Source organism: Gorilla gorilla, chromosome 13 (assembly GCF_029281585.2).
Source record: "Gorilla gorilla gorilla isolate KB3781 chromosome 13, NHGRI_mGorGor1-v2.1_pri, whole genome shotgun sequence".
In the NCBI taxonomy this organism is placed as follows: Eukaryota; Metazoa; Chordata; class Mammalia; order Primates; family Hominidae; genus Gorilla; species Gorilla gorilla.
The window spans coordinates 94,194,715-94,210,215 of NC_073237.2; positions in this window are offsets into that span (position 1 = coordinate 94,194,715).

Sequence of the window (15,501 nt, forward strand, 5' to 3'; positions counted from 1 at the left end):
TGCCTTGGGATCCTGTTGATCTGTGACCTTACCCCCAACCCTGTGCTCTCTGAAACATGTGCTGTATCCACTCAGGGTTGAATGGATTAAGGGCGGTGCAAGATGTGCTTTGTTAAACAGATGCTTGAAGGCAGCATGCTCGTTAAGAGCCATCACCACTCCCTAATCTCAAGTACCCAGGGACACAAACACTGCGGAAGGCCGCAGGGTCCTCTGCCTAGGAAAACCAGAGAACTTTGTTCACTTGCTTATCTGCTGACCTTCCCTCCACTATTGTCCTGTAACCCTGCCAAATCCCCCTCTGCGAGAAACACCCAAGAATGATCAATAAAAAATAAATAAATAAATAAATAAATAAATAAATAAATAAATAAATAAAAGAAAAGTGCTAGCTGAGTCAACCTTTTTTTTTTTTTTTTTTAAATATATCATGGCTCACTGCAGCTTGACCTTTCTGGGCTCAAGAGATCTTCCCATTTCTGCCTGTCAAGTGGCTGTAGCTAGGACTACATTGACGCATGACCACGCTGGACAATTTTTTTTTTTTTCATAAAGACAGAGTCTTGCTACATTGCCCAGGCTGGTTTTGAACTCCCAAGCTGAAGCTATTCCCCTGCCTCTGCCTCCCAAAGTGTTGGGATTACAGGCATGAGCCACTGCACCTGGACAACCCACTTGACTGCTTACATTTCAACATCACTGCCAGGGACCTCTCCTTACATTTCAATGGCTACAATTGTGTCACAAGGCCACCCCCACTGCAGAAAAGATGGGCAGATTTTTAATTTTTAGCTGAATGCTCAGCTTCCTCAAGTAAAATCAGTGTTCTGTTAGTAAATAAGAGGAAAAGGATATTATATAGGTTACAGTAGTTGTTATCTGTAATTGCAATCTCAAAATTCTTTAATTGTAGAAGATGTGTTTTTTGTTTGTTTGATTGATTGATTGATTTTTTCTGAGACAGAGTTTCACTCTTGTTGCCCAGGCTGGAGTGCAGTGGTGCAATCTCAGCTCACTGCAACTTCCACCTCCCGGGTTCAAGCAATTCTCCTGCCTCAGCCTCCCGAGTAGCTGGGATTACAGGTGCCCGCCACCACACTCGGCTAATTTTTTTGTATTTTTAGTAGAGACGGGATTTCACAATGTTGACCAGGCTGGTCTCAAACTCCTGACCTCAGGTGATCCACCTGCCTCGGCCTCCCAAAGTGTTGGGATTACAGGCGTGAGCCACTGGCCCAGCAAAGATGTGTTTTGAGTTCCAACTGAAAAAGATAAAGATTTGCCTCTCTACCCACTTCTCTCCAGTTTATTCCTACCACTGTCTACCAAAATAGTTACATCTACATCATAGCTGTCCAGTGTTTACTATACGAGTATATTATGATGCATAAAGCTTATTTTCTGATAAACCAAGCAATAAATATGTTACATTTCTTATATAATTTTTGTTTTTCTTAAGTTTATCTACCTCCTCTCAATATTTATATCCTAACTAATGCACCTTGCATATCTGAAAATGAATTTTTCTACCTTCATACTTCATTGATAGTTTCATTGGGTATTAAATTCTAGGTTGGAAATAATTCTCACTCTGAATCTTGATGGCATGGCTCCATTGTCTTCTAGAAATGATGCCATTATTCTTTCTAATCCTTTCTGCAACCCATTTTTCTCTGTAAGATTATAGGATTTTCTCTATTTGTGCTCTGTAATTTCACAGTGATGTATCTTAATATAAGGCTTTTCTCATTTGTTGTATGGGGTACTTGATAGGACCTTTCATTTTTGAGATTCATACCCTACAATTCTAGGACATTTCCTATGTTACTTCCTTAACACATCTCTCCTCATCACATCTCCTGTTCTCTCTGGGTCTCTTAATAGTTGAATGTACAATCCCTTATAATAATCATCGAATTTTCTATTCTCTCATATTGTCCATCTCATTGCCTTTTGTTTCCACTTTTGATATTGTGGGCTTTATGATAATACCTGGTCACCTAGTCTTATTGTCAATATTGTGCATGGGCTTGAGGATTTGCTATTAAGTTGTTCTCAAAATTCTGCATTTATCACTATCTTCCCAGAATGTATCCCTTATTCTTAAAACATAGCATTACTTGATATATAATTTCAATTCAACAAACATTTGCCTTTAGCATTGTGAAAAGGACTTTATTTTCTTGTGAGTCCATAAATGTATTTTAAATTATTTTGCTCTAATTTATCTACCATTTGGGTTTTTGCAGTGGGAGAGCTAAACTACTGGAAATAAAAATTTCATATAATTTGTTTGCTAGATGGGATTCTGTATCAGGCTTATTTGCAAATTTTATATGAAGCCTCTGCCAAACACTGTTTTTTTCTTATTTTTAGAATTAATTTTCATTTTTTATCAGAATAATGCAACTGCATTGTTTTAAAAGTCAGTTATGAGCTGCTCTGCCTATGGAGTAGCCATTATTTTATTCCTTTATTTTCTTTTAATAAACTGGCTTTCACTTTTTAAAAAAAGTCAATTATGAATAATCAAAAAATGAAATTGGGCTGAGCACGGTGGCTCACACCTGTAATCCTAGCACTTTGGGAAGCCAAGGCGGGAGGATTGCTTGAGCCCAGGAGTTTGACACCAGCCTGGGCTATATGGTGAGACTGTATCTACAAATTTTTTTTAAAATTAGGCACGTATGGTGGCATGCACCTGTGCTCCCAGCAATTTGGAAGGCTGAGGCAGAAAGATTGCTTGAGCCCAGGAGAAGGTTAAGGTTGCAGTGGGCTGTGTTCATGCCACTGCATTCCAGCATAGGTGACAAACAGAGGCCCTGTCTCAAAAAATAAAAATAAAAACACACAAAAAAACTACAAAATGACAGCAATGAAAACCATTCCATTTATCTATATGTCTATCCTTATGCCTTACTGGCATAATCAATAGTCGTTGATTTTCAACAAGTGTGCCTTCAGTGGAAATCAATAGTCATTGATTTTCAACAAATGTGCGTTAAATGGAAAAAGAATTGCCTTTTCAACAAATAGTGCTGAGACAACTGGATATCCACATGCAAAAGAATGAATTCAGATCCCTACCACACACCATATGCTAAAACTAACTCAAAATGGAATAAAGACCTTAATGTTTATAGACAATGTTATAAAACTTATAAAAGAAAACACAGATGTATATCTTTGTGATGTTGGATTACTCAACAGTTTCTTAGATATAATACCAAAAACAAAGCACAGTAACAAAAGAAAAAATAGATAACTGGACTTTATCAAAACTAAAAACTTTGCATGTGAAAGGACACTGTCAAGAAAGTAGAAAGACAAAGAATGAGAGGAAATATGTGCAAATCATGTGTCTGATAAAGGTCTAATAACCAGAATATACATATTTTTAAACTCTCACAACTCAAAAATAAAAAAAATTTGAAAATTAGTAAAGTACTTCAATAGACATTTGTCCAAAGAAGATATACAAATGGCCAATAAGAAATGAAAAGATGTTCATTATTAGTCTTTAGGAAACTAGAAGTCAAAACCACAATGAGAATTTGGAATCTTTGTGCATTGCTGTAGTAATGTAAAATGGTACAGCCACTGTGGAAAACAGTTTGGCAATTTCTCAAAAAGCTCAACATAAAACTAGCAAATGACCCAGCAATTCTATTCCTAGGTATACACCCAAGAGAAATGAAAGCATATGTACATACAATAACTTGTACATGAATGTTCATAGCAGCATTAATCATAACAGCCAAAAAGTGAAAACAGCCTAAATGTCCATCAACTGATAAATGCATAAATGAAATGTGGTATATCTATATGACGGAATATCATTTAGCCACAAAAACGAATGAAGTACTGATACATATTACAACATGAAAAAAAATTGAAAACATTAGGTTAAGTGAAAGGAACCAGACACAAAAGGCCACATATAATCTAATTCCATTTATATGAAATATCCAAAATAGCCAAATCCACAGAGAAAGAAAGATTAGTAGTTATTAGGGACTTAGGGGGAGGGTGAAATAAGAAGTGACTGATAATGGGTACACAGGATTTCCTCAAGGAATTATGAAATGTTCTGGAATTAGATAGTGGTGATGATTGTAGAACTCTGAAACTATCCTAAAAAACACCTAATTGTACACTTTAGGCCAGGCACAGTGGCTCACACCTATAATCTCTGCGCTTTGGGAGGCCTAGGTGGGAGGATCGCTTGAAGCCAAGAGTTCAAGACTAGCCTGAGCAACATAGTGAGATCCTGTCTCTACAATTTTTAAACATTAGTCAGTGTGGTGGTACACACCTATAGTCGCAGCTACTTGGGAAGCTTAGGTGGTAGGATTGCTTGAGCCCAGGATTTCGAGGCTGCAGTAAGCTATGATTGCACTACTGCACCCCAGCTTGGGCAACAGAGACCCCATTTCTTAAAAAAATAATTAAGCCATCAAAGTGTACTAAAATGGTGAATTTTATGGTATATGAATTATATCTCAATTTTTTTTTTTTTTTTTTTTTTTTGAGACAGAGTCTCGCTCTGTCAGCCAAGCTGGAGTGCAGTGGCAAAAGTTCGGCTCACTGCAACCTCTGCCTCCCGGGCTCAAGCAATTCTCCTGCCTCAGCCTCCCAAGTAGCTGGGATTACAGGCATGTGCTACCATGCCCAGCTAATTTTTGTATTTTTAGTAAAGATGGGGTTTCACCACGTCATCCATATCATTGTCTTTCACCTCCACATTTTGTTCCACTGGAAGGTTTTCAGGGACAATAACCCACATGGAGCTGTCCTCTCCTATGATAACAATGCCTTCTTCTAGAACGCCTCCTGGAGGATCTACCTGAGGCTATTTTACTTCTTTTTACATAAGTAGAAAGAGTATGCTCTAAAATAATGATTAAAAGTATAGTATAATAAATACATAAATCAGTAACATAGTTGTTTGTTATTGTTGTTGTTATTTTTTAAGTTGAAACAGAGTCTGGCTCTGTTGCCCAGGCTGGAGTGCAGTGGTGGGATCTCGGCTCACTGCAACCTCCACCTCCCAGGCTCAAGCCATCCTTCCACCTCAGCCTCCCGAGTATCTGGGACTACAGGCACACATCACCATGACTGGCTAATTTTTGTATTTCTTATAGAAATGTAGAGATGAGTTTTCACCATGTTGCCCAGGCTGGTTTCAAACTCAAGCCATCCCCCGTCTCAGCCTTTTGAAGTGCTGGGATTACAGACATGAGCCATTGTACCCAGCCCGTAGTCATTTATTATCAAGTATTATGTACTATACATCGTGTATATGCTATACTTTTATAAGACTGGCAGCGCAGTAGGTTTGTTTATACCAGCATCACCCCAAACACATGAGTAGTGCATTGTGCTATGATGATACAACGGCTGGATCTTGCTAGGCGATAGGAATTTTTCAGCTCCATTATAATCTCATGGGACCACCACCATATATTGCAGCCCATTACTGACATAAACATCCTTAGGTTATGACTATACTTGGGTTAAAGATGATAATTACTGTAATTGGTTGACTATTCTAAGAATAATAATTATAGATAAATACAAACATGTATGCAATATAATGGATACGATTAATGTTTATTTTTAAAAGTTGTTTCAGTTTATTCAGCTAGTAAATATACACATATCTTGTTTTATTTAATATACTGATACTTTGTGTTTCAAAGCGATAGACATAAGCTTTAGATTTAGTAGTCATTTGTATTTTTATATAACAGCATATATCTAGGTATAAAAGGATATCAGTAAATCCTTTATTATACATCATTATGTAATGCTTATGTAAAATTACTCAAATATTTTATGCCCACATTAGTAAAGTTTCTTTTGTGTCACCAAAATATCTTTTTAACTCTTGGTGCTTTCTAACATACTTAGTTAAGTTCCTAATAATCATTGCTCCTAGGCTGGGCACAGTGGCTCAGCACGTGGGTGGGGAGGATTGCTTGAGCCCAGAAGTTCAAGACCAGCTGGGCAACATAAGGAGCCCTTGTCTCTACCAAAAACAAAACAAAACAAAACAAAAATTAGCCAGGCATGGTGGTGTATGCCTGCAGTCCCAGCTACTCAGGAGGCTAAGGTGGGAGAATCACTTGAGCCCAGGAAGCGAAAGTTGCAGTGAGCTGAGATTGTGTCGCTACACTCCAGCCTGGGTGACAGGGCTAGACCCTGTCTCAAAAAAAAAAAAAAAATTGTTCCTTATTGCCATGTGTTACAACGTCACCTGCCTTGTCTTTAAATACTTATGGTTTACACAGGCAAACCTTGCTTTATTGAACTTCACTCTATTGTGCTTTGCAGGTATTTCATTTTTTACAAATTGGAGGTTTGTGGCAACCCTGCATCAAGCAAGTCTATCAGTGCCCATTTTTCAACAGCATATGCTCACTTCATGTCTCTGTGCCAGCACTTTTTAGCAATAAAGTATTTTTTACTTTTGTGGATACATAGTAGGTGTACATATTTATGGGCTACATGAGATATTTTGATACGGGCATGCAACATGAAATAAGCACATTGTGAAGAATGGGGTATCCATCCCCTCAAGCATTTACCCATTGAATTGCAAACAAACCAATTACACTCTAAGTTATTTTAAAATGTACAGCTATTATTAACTATATAGTCACCCTATTTGGCTATCAAATAGTAGGTCAGATTTATTCTTTTGAACATTTTTAATAAAGCATTTTAAATTATAGTTTTTTTTAGACATACTGCTATTGCACATCAACTTTTATGTGCACTGGGAAACCATAAAATTTATTTGATTTGCTTTATTGAAATATTTGCTTTATTACAGTGGTTTGGAATCGAACCTATAATATTTCCAAAGTATGCCGGTATCTTGTCTCCTCTAACTATACACACACACACACACACACACACACACACACACACATATATATATATATATATATATAGAGAGAGAGAGAGAGAGAGAGAGAGGGACTTGCTCTGTCCCCCAGGCTGGAGTGCAGTGGCACGATCTCGGCTCCCCACAACCTGCACTTCCCGGGTTCAAGCAATCCTCCTGCCTCAGCCCCCCAAAATAGCTGGGATTACAGGCATGCACCACCACACCCGGCTAATTTTTAGTGTTTTTACTAGAGGTGGGGTTTCTCCACGTTGGCTAGGCTGGTCTTGAGCTCCTGACCTCAAGTGGTCTGACTGCCTCACCTCAAGTGGTCTGACTGCCTCAGACTCCCAAAGTGCTGGGATTACAGGCGTGAGTCACTACATCGGGCCATCCTCTAACCATCTTTTCTTGATTTTTGCCTTTCCCAAATCCAGGTTTCATATTCAAAACAGCAAAATTGTTAAGATGTTTTCATATCTAAACAACATTTGGGTGTTCTAAAGTAACCACCAGGTAACACAATGGTTTGCTCCTATACTACCTATGAAAGGAATGACAAAAGGAATAATTAGGTTTGTATAGAATATTGTGCATTATAGTCATAACTGCTATGAGAACTCCCAAATCAGGGTGGTGTGCAGGTTAGGGCAGAGTTTTGGGAGAGGCGAACTGTTCTGTACAAAAAGGAGAAGAACCATAATGCTGGGGGGAGGGGAGGGACCTGGGAGAGGGGAGTGAGCAGCAGGCAGGGTGGGGCACCACCTGAATGAAGGACAGAAGGTGAGAGCCCTTAGGGGCACAGCAGCACAAAAGACTTTGAGAGAAAAGGAATTAATAAGAGGGAATTTTTAAGTTGTTTGTCATGGTGTGTGCTATGGGCCTCCTTCCCTCTTGTCACTCTTACACTGTCTTTAGAAAAGTCATTCTTTTTTTGTGAAAGGGGATTCTCCAGGGAGTATTGAAGGATGCAGGGATGAATTGTTTGTTTCTGAAATGGAGTCTTGCTCTGTCACTCAGGCTGGAGTGCAGTGGTGTGATCTCGGCTCACTGCAACCTTCACTTCTTGGGTTCAAGTGATTCTCATGCCTCAGCCTCCTGAGTAGCTGGGGTTACAGGCATATGCCACCAGGCCTGGCTAATTTTTGTATTTTTAGTAGAGACAGCGTTTCACCATGTTGCCCAGGCTGGTCTCTAACTCCTGACCTCAAGTGATCTGCTCACCTCAGCCTCCCAAACTGCTGGGATTATAGGCGTGAACCACTGCACCTGGCCTGCAAGGATATTGATGCAAGGCAAAAACACATCATGAAGGGAAGCTGGAATGGAAGTCTCCAGGGTAAATTCCTGGAAACGAGCAAGACTTTCAAAAGCTGTGGAATTGAGGGGGTGTCAAGCTGAGATCTCAAGGGGTAATGGACCCAATTAATGTCTAGGTTCTAGGTGGGAGAAATAGGAAGTAGCACAAGGGATATATCTGACATGATGATAAGATGGAGTTGGAGAACAGGAAGGCCCAGAGAAGGGTGGGGAGATTTAGAAGGAGCTGGAGGGTTAAGGGTCTTCTGGACTAAATAGTCGGGGTGGGGGAAACTATGAGTTAAGCTGGCACTCTGTCCTTCCCATCCCACCCTACAGAAACCAAAGGCCAGACTCCAGCAGAGATTGAATCTTTTTTTTTTTTGTCTCTCTTCCCACTTTTCTAAATGAATTATTATGTTAGCCAAGAGAGACAACTGAGATGGGAACTCTCAGGAAAAAAGAGGGCATCATCTTTATGGACATGGAGGGGTTACAGTTGAGACTAGGGCTTCTATCCAATACTCACAGACCATCTACCTGGATGTGGTAGAGGGGTTCAAGGAAAATTCCCAGCCAGGGACTGGATTATTAAGAGTTCAGAATAACCGAAGGGGAGCAGAGTCTTCGCCCTGTTTGTCAGTCCCCTCCATTTAGGTGTGCTGGCCAAGCCTTTCCTCCGTTTTAGGGCTGATCTGGATAGTAATGCTGAGCCTCTGAAAGGTTCCAGTCGGAGGCTGGAGCCCTAGTGCTGTCCTTGTGGAGCTGAATCCCATCTCATGGAGCAAACCCTATTAGAGATTTTGTCCCCTTCCTCAAGAGAGGAATACACAGATAACCCTTTTCTAAGGTTTTCAAAAGAAGAAAATAGAAAAACACTTTTACCCACATTACAAATGAATAAAAAGGAAGTAACATAGAGCTCCACTCCTGCAGCAGAGAAAGACTATCCATGAGTATAGTCTGCCTAGAGAGGAGAGACAGCATTGGACCTCAGCCCTCCTTCCTTCCTTGTCTTTCAGCATTAATGCAGAGAAAAGAGGAGCAGCAAAGAGGGTGCATTTCCAGGTTAGTGTCTTAGTCCGTTTGGGCTGCAATAACAGAATACCATAGGCCCATAGACTAGGTGGCTTAAATTGATCTCTCACACTTCTGAAGGGTGCAAATGCCAAAATCAGGGCACTGGCAGATTCAGTATCCGGTGACGCCCACTATGTCCTCACATGGTAAAACAGACAACGGGGTTCTCAGGGGTCTCTTTCATTAGGCCACTAATTCCACTCATGAAGACTCCTCCCCCACAATCTACTCACCTCCCAAAAGCCTCGCTTCCTAATACTGTTGGACCGGGGATGAGGATTTCAACACATGAACTGGGGGGATATAGACATTCAGTCAATAGTAGAAGGTTCTGCCTGTTCAGCCCAGAACTCTCAAGGTCTAAACTTAATCTCTCCTTTCCCATGAGGGCCCCGGTCCACAGCCTCTGAGGCTGTGTCAGCTTCTAGAGCCCATTACTCTCAGAAGACAAAGCCCCCAGCAGGGACACTCATAAAAAGGAATCCGAATCTGGAATGCTTAGGAGATTGCCTGCTCTGTCCATCCCCTGAAATGCAAGAATGATGGAGCCGGCCCATGGGTCTCACCCACTAGATGGCGCTGTGAGGTGCAGTGGGAAGAGTAGCTGGAGGCAAACCTTTGAGATTCAGATTTTGGGCAAATATTTAACTTCCTGGAGGCTCAGATTCCTCCTTGAGATACACTTGGCCTGTATCCGCCACAACACAGGTATGTAGATCATATGGGATAACGTATAAGAAAGCACTTTCAAGTATAACACGTGGTGACATACTTGAGCCTGTGGACTGTTGTCACTGACCACTCCACCCTGTGTACCAGAGGCTGGGGCTGTCAGAGTCTAGTGTCCCAGGACCTTCTCCAGCCTTCTCTATGATCCCTTCACTCCTACCTTCACCATGTGTGACCGAGTCCCCTGGTTTCCCAGCTAGGAGAGATTGCCAGAAAGGAGCTCATGTTGACACTGTACTTGCTTGCTCTTTGGAAAAGCACATATTGACTAATCTCTTCACCTTTCCTGTACCCCTTTTCCTAGCATGGCCTGTGTGACTCCAGGGCCCTAGTGCTGCTGAGGTTGGCATGGGAGGGGAATCCCATAGGAAGGGAATGTGAAAGAAAGCCCCAGCATGAGGAATAAGGGAAGTTCCACAATGCCCATGGTGTGGGAGAATGCAACTCCCACCAGGCCTGCTGGGCCTTCTATCTATCCCCATTCTGTTTTGTTTTTGTTTTTTTTGTTTTAGAGTATTGCTCTGTCACCCAGGCTGGAGTGCAGTTATGCACTTTCACCTCACTGCAACCCTTTACCTCCTGGGTTCAAGCAATTCTCCTGCCTCAGCCCCCTGAGTAGCTGGGATTACAGACACCTGCCACCACATCTAGCTAATTTTTGTATTTTTTGTAGTGACAGGGTCACCATGTTTGCCAGGCTGGTCTCAAACTCGTGACCTCAAGCAGTCCTTCTGCCTTGGCCTCCCGAAGTGCTGAGATTAAAGGTGTGAGCCATCGTGCCCAGCTCCCATTCTGCTTCTGGCTGAAGCTTGTATCTCTTGACTTTTGCAGCCATCTGGGCAGGCTTCCTGATGAGGGCAGCTTGTAGCAAGATGACTCCTGCTGGGAGGGTCAAGGTTGATTGACCATACAAGCTGAACTTCTGCTGTTTATGGGGGTTGGGGAAGATGCTCCTCCTTCTGGGTCCCCTTTAACTTCCACAGCTCCTCTGCCTGGGCCCCCCCTTCCTCAGAGGCCTGTCTCTAGGGAACTCTGCCAGCAGGTATTAAGACGGTAGCTTGTCTTCCTAAGTCCTGATATCCAGGAGCTCTAGAGATACAAGTCACAAAGAGAGTGCATTTCCAGGTTAGGGAGGAGAGAAATGCAGGAGGGATTTTTCCCAAACAATGGGAAAAATAAACTGAAATCTTCTGAGTCTACTTTACAGTCAATGTCTTGCTGACATGCAAAACAACACAGGCTCCCAACCCTTGTGAAATACTGAAGACAAGTCAGTCTGGACAGTCCTCAGCAGCTCCCAGATCCCAAAACCTGGCAGAACCATTTGCAACAGGAATGGAGCCAGCTTTTCTGGGGTCTGCCCTCTGCACAGCGAGTTCCTGGAGACTACAGTCCTGGTCTCTGGTAGTTGATCCCCAGTAGATTTTCCATTTGTCTTATTCACTGCTCTCCTAAGGGCCTCCAGCCTAATTTAGGCCAAAGAATCTGCATTGCATCCCCCGCCCCGTCCCAATCCCAGCCCCCACCTCAGGCCCACCTTCAATCCTCTCCTCCATTCTAACTCTCACCCCAGATTAGGGCCTGTGGGGTATCTTTCCCTAGAGCCCAGAAAGACGTACAGTCTCTCATCCCAAGGGAAATTCAATGACTGAATTGGCACTGGTTGCAAAAGCAACTAGAATATTTGTGGCATTTACTCTTTTTTTTTGGTCCAAAGATCTCAGGAAACCTTGAATCCTTCAGCTGTCAACATTCCTCAGGATAGCATGGCCTCTCAGACCAGAGCACCCATCTCCATCCTTGCTGGAGAATGTCCCGTCAGCAGCAGGATCTGGGAGCAAGAGAAGCACCACCTTTGAAAGAGCCTCATCCAACACCAACCCCACCTGGCACAGATACAGCCTGAGAACAAATTCTCATCCAAAGGGCAAGCGTGGACCCGTACAGTCCTCTGTGGTAAGGGTCAAAGCAGCAAGGAAAGATCTAAGCAAGATGGCATCAAAGTGCCCGGAAGCTTCCTACGAGAGGCCCAGCAAAGTTGCAGTAGGGAATGACAGGCAGAGTATGGAGCCCAACTTGAGGAAGGATAAAAAGAAAAAAAATCTATTCTGGTGCTTAAAAAGCTACCCCATGAGGAGCCTAGGGTCTGACTTTTAGAAGGAGACAAGAAATGGCTTGAAGTGTCACTCAGGGAATGACTTATCCAGGGGTCCACAAGAGAACCTAGACCAGAGCCATCGGAAAACACCCTAAACATTCACTTGGACAAGAAGCTGGGCAAATGTCCCAGGCTGGAGACCATGGCCATGGTTCATGACTGTTGCCAACTATATACTGCCCCCTCCTGGGAAGTCCTGTATCTTTCTAGAAACTGAAACCTTGGCACCCTCAATGAATCAGAATACTGCCTGAATACCTCTTGGAAGCTTTCCTTTCTTGATTCAAGTGCTACATAGGCACTAGAAGCCCAGGTGGTATGGTTTTGAGTGTGACAGAGGTAGAGGTATAGCTTACCTCTCAAAGTTGTTGAATCCATAAAACTTAAGGTGACAGAGGCCCAATCATGGCTCCTTCCCAGGTCCACCTTTCTCCCTCAGCACCCCATGTTTCCATGATGGCTAAGCGGAGGTTGTTTAGAGCCTTGAAAGAAACCGTTAGATAAGCTGAAGCCAGGAGACAAGAGGATCACAAAAAAATTCAGTCCTCACCCCAGAGATTCCTTCCCTGCTTCCTCAGCTATAAGCAGGAAGTCCAGAAGTCCCTGAGTTTGGTCACAGAGGACCGTGAGTCCAAGAAGGAAAGCAGGCAAACTTTTAAGCTCCTTTTACCACCTTCAGGGACAAATTGTGTCAGAGTGAGACTGTTAGGGGGACAAGAGAGGCAGTCCAAAGTCACTTCAAGTCAGACAATGGCAGGACATACCCAATGGATGAGAGTGATGTCCCAGCAAACTCTGGCCATAGAGGAGCAGTACCTAGAGGCAGAGGACAGAGGGTAGAGGGTCTGAAGGGGCTCAGCACAGGGGACAGCAACTTCTCAGAGTTTTCACTTTAGGAAAAAGATGTTGGAGATTTAGGGATTCCTTCAAGAGCCAAAGATGTCAAGGAGATAGGAAGTCTAAGGAGACTCCAACTCCTAAGCCACACCCAGAAGATGTCCTGAAAGCCAGTGAGCCAGGAGATATCCAGAAGCTAAACGGCCATCGAGTGGTCAAGGGCTCCAGTGACGAAGAAATGCCCCCCATCACCAACAGTGCTGGTGCCCAAGATCTGGAATGTCTAAGCCTTAAAGATGAGTTGAGGCTGAAATTGAAGTTAAAACTGCCAAGCCAGCCTCAGGTTTCCCAATGACGTGCCCCTTGCCTCAAATAGCCTAGCTACTCCATTCCCTTATTGAGTGAGTTTTAATAGTTTGTGTCTTTCAAGGAATTGGTCTATTTCATCTAAGATATTCAATCTATGAGCATAGAGTTGTGTGTAGTATTCCCTTAATATCTTTTTAATATCTGTAAGGTCTGTAGTAATGTCATCTTTTTCATTCCTGATGTTAGTAATCTGTCTTCTCTCTTTTTTCCCTTGGCCAATCTGGCTAGAAGTTTATCAATTTTATTAATCCTTTTAAATAACCAGCTTTTCATTTCACTAATATTCCTCTGTTGTTCCGTTTTCAATTTCATTGAGTTCTGCTACAATAAAACATTTAATTTCTGTTTTGTAATGTTTCTCTGGATGCTTTCAAAATAGTTTTCATTACCTCTCATTTCCAGTAGATTAATAATAATGTGTCTGGACATTGTTTTCTTTGAATTTATCATATTTCAGATCTGTGGAGTTTCTTCTTTTTCTTTTTTCTTTTCTTTTTTTTTTTTTTTTTTTTTTTGAGACAGGGCCTTGCTCTTTCACCCAGGCTGGAGTGCAGTGGTGCAATCACGGCTCACTGCAGTCTCAACCTCCCAGGCTCAAGTAATCCTTTCACCTCAGCCTCCCAAGTAGCTGAGACATGCCACCAGGCCTGGCTAACTTTTTTTTTTTTTTAAGACACCAGGATCTCCCTATGTTGGCCAGACTCGTCTCAAACTCCTGGGCTCAAGTGATCCACCACCCTTGTTCTCCAAAGTGCTGGGATTACAGGCGTGTGCCTGGCCTTGCTGAGTTTCTTAAATCTATGTATTTTTCACCAAATTTGGGGAGTGTTTAGCCATTATGTCATCAATTTTTATTTTTGCAATCAATCTTTTTCACCTCTCCTTCAGGAATACAATGGCATGCATATGCATGACCTTTAATATTGTCCCATAAATTCTTGATGCTCTGTTCATTTTTTAAGTGTTTTTCCTCTATGTTCTTCAGATTGGATAATTTCAATTTACCTATTGCAAGTTCACTGACTCACTAATTCTTTTCTCTGTCACTTTCACTTTGATATTGAGCCCATTAAAATGAATTTTTATTTTAGATATTGTAGTGTTTAGTTCTAAAATTCCATTGGGTTCTTCTTTTGTAGTTTCTATTTCTCTCCTGAGAACTTCATCTTTCCATTCATTTCAGGAGTGTTCACCTCTAGTTCTTATAGGATAGCTGTAACAACTGCTTTAAAGTCTTTGATAATTCCAACATCTGAGTTGTCTCAGGATTGGCATCTATTGGTTGTCTTTTCCATTGATAATAGTTTAAATTTTCCTAGTACTTTTTTGAGTGATTTTGGATTATAGCTTAGACATTTTGAATACGATCATATGTCATTTAATGACAGACATACATTCTGAGAAATGCCTCATCAAACACTTTTGTCATTGTGCAAACATCATAGAGTGTACTTACACAAAACCGATGGTATAGCATACTACGCATCTAGGCTACATGGCATATCTTATTGCTGTTAGGCTACAAACCTGTATAGCATGTTACTGTACTGAATACTGCATGCAATTGTAATACAGTGGCATTTGTGTACCTAAATATATCTAAACAGAGAAAAGAAACAGTAAAACTATGATATCATGATCTCGAGGGACCACTGTTGTATATGCAGCCCATTTTTGACCAAAACATTGTTATATGGTACATGACTGTATTATGCTGTAAGATGCTGGATCCTATTAAAGTCCTCTGGGGAACACTGATTTTTTTTTTAACCTAACAATTCTTTCCAGTTAGGTTTAGACCACAAATTATGACTCACCTTCTGTGGACAGAGGTTCCAAAGTCAGTTCAGTTTTCAAAGCCATCCCCTGTCTCAGCCTCCCATTTAACATCACTTGCTTTCCCTTGGCCCATTAGTTTTAAGCATTATTTATGTCATCTTACTATATTTTTGAAGGCATTTTCATATGTGACCTTGTATCTTGGCAAAGATCAGATATTAGGCAAAGAACTAAGAAATACAAATCTCCAGCTCCAGTATGATGAGGAGGTCCCTGCCTTGAGGTCTCTGAGCGCCCTGGATAACCTGCCTATACCCTCTTGGACTCAGATCCTGCCTTGGTTCTGTCAGTTCTCTCG